Here is a 4,782-nt window from a genome sequence, read left to right as displayed (position 1 = left end):
GCTCCTCGATTCCCCTGTATTGCCCCATCCCCCTGGCAGGGCACTCATTGTCCCCACTCCTCCATCTCATCCTGCCCCCTGCATCTCCCTTCCCCTTCCCCTTCCCCTTCCCCTGCCTTAACACACCCAATTCCCCTTGAATCCCCTCTCGCCCACACCCCCGACCAGCTGATGTGCGGATTGTCCCTGCAAGAGGCGCACGGGGCTGCCCTGCTCCAGAGGACACAGGCTCCAGAATACCACTTTCCAAAGCAGTAGCAACTTTCCCTTTAGATTCAGAGCAAGGGGGTTTGGTAGAAGAAATTAAAGGCTCGTCAGCAAAACTCTGATACCTCGGAAGTAATCTCTTCCGTAGAGTCTCTTTCACCTAAGCCAATAAAGCCAGTCTCTTAACATACAAAGGGGAGCAGTAAAACTGTGTTTGAAAGGAACATTCTCGGTTTCTTGTTTTAAATGACACACGAAGGGTAACTGTGCGCAAATGTTGCACTTTGCTGTCCAAGCTGTTAGTGCGTCTGATCAAGCCAATATTGGCTTGTTATAAGCAGAGTTGGCTTATAGTTTCTGAGGGTTGCTTGTTGGCTTGTTTTGGGTTTCTCTGTCTTGTCTGGGTTACAGATTGTTGTAATAAGCCATAAATCCAGTGTTTTTGTTCAGTCCATGATTTCTACTTTCTAGCAAAGTTCACTAGCGGATTTGGATAATTTTTGGTTGTGCCCAGAACGGGTCCAAGTTCCACACACACCCACACACACACACCCACACACACACACCTGCCTAAGGCTCTGGGAAGGAGTTTGGGTGCAGGAGGGGGTTCGGGGTCTGGGAGGAAGATTGGGTACAGAAAGGGGTTTGGGGTCTGGGATGGGGCAGGGGGTTAGAGTGCAGGAGGGGGGCCAGGGCTTGGCCAGTGCTGGCTCCCAGAAGTGACCCACATACCCCTCCGGCAGCAGCTTGGCTCTCGGGGCAGGGGCAGCACGCAGAGACACACGCACACACCCAGGGGCCGCAGCGACGTGCCAGCCACTTCCAGGAGCGTTGCAGAGTAGGCGGCAGGAAGCCACCTTAGCCCTGCCCTGCTGCCGGTGGCCCCTGGGCCCTTTTAAATTGCTCAGGGGTGGCGGGGGGGGGGGGGGACCGGAGACACTCTGGGGAAGGCACAAGTGGCTGGGAGAGAGGCCTGGCCCTGAACATTGATAGAGCTGGGCCCCTGGGCCCTAAATGTTCCTGGAGCAGGGGCACCATGGGCCCATATAACTCGCCAGCCTGGCAAAGTTATGAATTTAAGCTCCCGGGCTTGTCTTGTGAAGGTGTTGTGCAGGTTTCCTTTGAGGATGAGGGCAGAGAAGTCAGATACAGAGGGATCATTTTGTGAAAAGTGTCCTCCCACAGGTGATGTTGTTTTTTCTCTATTATCATTTTCCTGTGTGAGTTCATTCGAGAGGGTAGAGATTGTCTGGTTTCACCCACATCCTGACAGAAGTCTTTCCTCAGCCCCCTCTTCTGGCCTTCTAACAACCCCCCCAACCTCTCCAAGCTCGCCATCAGAAGCCAGCTCCCCACAGACCAGGATTCACCCACTCGAAGCAGCACCAGACCCTGCCAGAGCAACAGAGGGAAAGTCCGATATTTTGATTTCAGTTTTCATCCTGAATCAGGACAAAGTCAAAATATCAAAAATTTTCACAGAATCTAAAGTTCCAAAAGATTTTGACTTAGAACATTCCCAGCTCAAAACGTTCCTTTTAGGTTTGTTGGACCAAATTGTAACATTTTGTTTCAGCTCAGCTCAACACTGAACGGCGACCGCCCTCATTACTGTGGTGTCTCGTGTCCCCATTCTCCCCTACGGCCGGGCTTCCCAGCAAACTACATCTCCCTTGGTGCACCGTGGCTATTCAGCCAGAGGGGAGATCACAGTGTATCATGGGAGATGTAGTCCAGCCAGGGAGTTGAGCCCATAGGGTTACTGGGGGCAGGAAGCACCAAAACAACAACTTCCCTGAGGCACTGGAGTAGCTCAGGTGGACCCAGACTAATGTCAAATTGACGCAAAACAAAATGTTTTGTTTGGGTCCCACAGCCTGAAATGTTTCAATTCAGGACGAGCAAAGCCAAAAAATAAATATTTTTGTTTCATTTTCCTGATGGAAAAATAATAAAAATTCAGCAAAATCAGTTTTTCTCACAGGAAGTTTCAGTTTTGCAGAAACCACATTTTCTATCTGGGGTGGGGTGTCCACCCCACACAAGGCCTGAAAGGAGTAAATTAGGCCAATTAAACTTAGGTTGTGCCTGGAGAAAACCTTGGGAGTGCTAAGGCCTAACTGCAGGTGAAGTCCAGCTGGGAGAGGAGCTGAGCGGGATCTATAAAGGGAGGAAGTTGGCCGGCTGGGAGAGAAGGAGGAGGCCAGAGGTTGCACGCGCTGATACAAGAGAGAAGAGCAGGAAGCTGTACCGTGACACAAGGAAGCCGTCCAGGGAAGGAGCAGCGAGGGGTGGGAAAGAAGAAGCCCAGAGCTGCTGACTTGAGGGTCTCTGGACAGGAATCTGGTGCAGAGGGCAAGTCCAGGTTACCCCACCAGCCACTGAGGGAGTGGCGCAGACCAAGCAGTGGGGAGCAGACTGCCAGGGACAGTTTTCCTTAAAGGATTTGGAATACCCTGGAATTTTAATGTGACTTGGCCGGAGGGCTAAGCCTGGACGAGGAAAGGGCTGCTGCTCCCGGTGCCAGGGAGGCCATGCTGTCACTGAGGGGAACAACGGCCTGAGTAGCCGCAGGAAGGGGCGTCAGCCCAGGTGGCAGAGCTCATTCCTCAGAAGAGCCCCGAGGAGGCTCCACTGAGCCGTGAGCGGACCAACCCTGTCACACTGTCCAAGAACAAAACATTCAGACAGAAGGTTCCTGGCCAGCTCTAGAAATAGCTAGGAGCAGGACCAGCTGACACAGTGTTGAAAACACGTCTCCTTTTCTACACTAGTTTAAAAACGTAGTAACCACAACTGATCAAAACTTCCAGTTGAATGGTTTTCCAATAGAAAATGCTGATTGCAAGGATCAGCATCTTCCACGGGAACGTGTCAGTTCAGGGGAACGTTCTTCCTCCTCCTGCCGGGCTGCTGCGGGTATCTAGGGAATACATTGTGTTTCAGGGACACCAAAACAGCAGCCCGGGTAGCTGGAACATTTAGGTATTTCCAAAATAAAATGTATCAGACTTTTAGTCCCAGTAAAAATTTCCAGTTTTTGGCTTTCGGTCCTGACTGAGGATGAAACATTTTTCAAAAACTCAAAGTTTTTTATAGGATGGAAATTCCGTTTCCTGGCCAAATAACAAAACCATCCCAGCTTCCCCCGTGCTATTCACCTACTGGATACGGTGATCATTCTCTGTAGTGAGGGCAGGACTACAGGATTCATTGTGCGAAATGCACAGGCACAGAATTAAATGTATTAACAATATGACAAATCGTCACTAGTGATTTAAAAGCTCAGGGTCCAAATCACTCTTGTCCTGCACCCTGTGTAGTCACTTATACCAGTGCAAGGTGGGTGTGAAACACGACCATTCTGACCGGCAGCATTTCACACCCACTCTCAGCTCACTTCGCTCTGGTGTCTCCATAGTGTGCAGAGCTGCAGTGAATCAAGTCCCTTGTCCTCACCCTCCAGGCCCTGCTTGTTCTCTTCCCTGCCTACATCTCTCCTCACACTGTCTCCTAGTCCCCTCTTCTTACCGCTTCCTTCGTTCCTAACGGCTTAGATCCTGAGTCTCCCCTGCCTGGTGCCTGCGTCATTTTTGACACCTAGTGGGTTTAAAATGCTACTAGATCAGAGTGGAAGCGTTTCATACTCACTTTGTAGGGGCGTCAATGATAGCTGTAAAGCAGTGGAGAATCAGGCCATGGTCTCCTACCCCAGTCTGCCTTATGCTGTCCAACCATCTCCTTCTCTCCCCCTTCAACTTTCTCCTTTAAACCCACTTCTTCCAGCAATCCTGCCCTAGCTGATCTCACCAACGAGCTTTCCACATTCACATTTCCCTTCACTGTTGCCCAGTGCTCTGTGTTTACACTAGACAGTGAGATCACTGAAGTCCCCCAGTCATGTCAGTAGCATCAAAATGATGCACAGAAGAGCAAAACTAGCCCTTTTGCCAGGTTTCTACAAGGACTAGTTACTGTTGGGAATCAGTTTCAGGGGCCTCAGTATGATGCACCTGAGTGTGTGTCAGGAAATGACACAGAACCATGCTCACAAACTCACACTTCCAGTGTGATGAACCAAACTCACCTGGTCGGAGAGGTGTGAAGTCCGCAGCCAAGGAGAAGCGTTTGACTCTGCGCCCTGGAGGATTTCAGTGTAACGCGAGTTATTTCTTGCAGGTGAGACACAGAGGAAAGGGTTTGGACGTTAAACCATGGCCATGTCAGCTGAGACCATTGAGATGCCGGCTCTGGGCCGCCCTTTCCAGCTGGGGATGCTGTACGACTGCCGCAAAGATGCCCTTATCCCAGGTAATTCCCCAGCTGTAGCCCTGAACTCAGGAGTGAAAGGAGGAAAGGGTCACCGTCCGAACCCCTTCATACCTGAGAATGAGCCAAGTGTGCTTTGAGTGGCCCTGCTTATGGGTATTATGGAAAAGGCCCAGCACATTCCCCCAGGGTCAGGGTCTGAAGTAACTGGAGGTACGTGCCTTGGGCTGGTGACCTGCTGCCATTTGTTCTAGATCATGTAGAACTAAAACATCTTGTGTGCCTGATTAAATGAAACTACCCACT

The sequence above is a fragment of the Lepidochelys kempii genome, chromosome 2 (assembly GCF_965140285.1).
Source record: "Lepidochelys kempii isolate rLepKem1 chromosome 2, rLepKem1.hap1, whole genome shotgun sequence".
Classification (NCBI taxonomy): Eukaryota; Metazoa; Chordata; order Testudines; family Cheloniidae; genus Lepidochelys; species Lepidochelys kempii.
The sequence above is the reverse complement of the archived record's forward strand: the minus strand, read 5'-3'. Positions refer to the sequence as shown.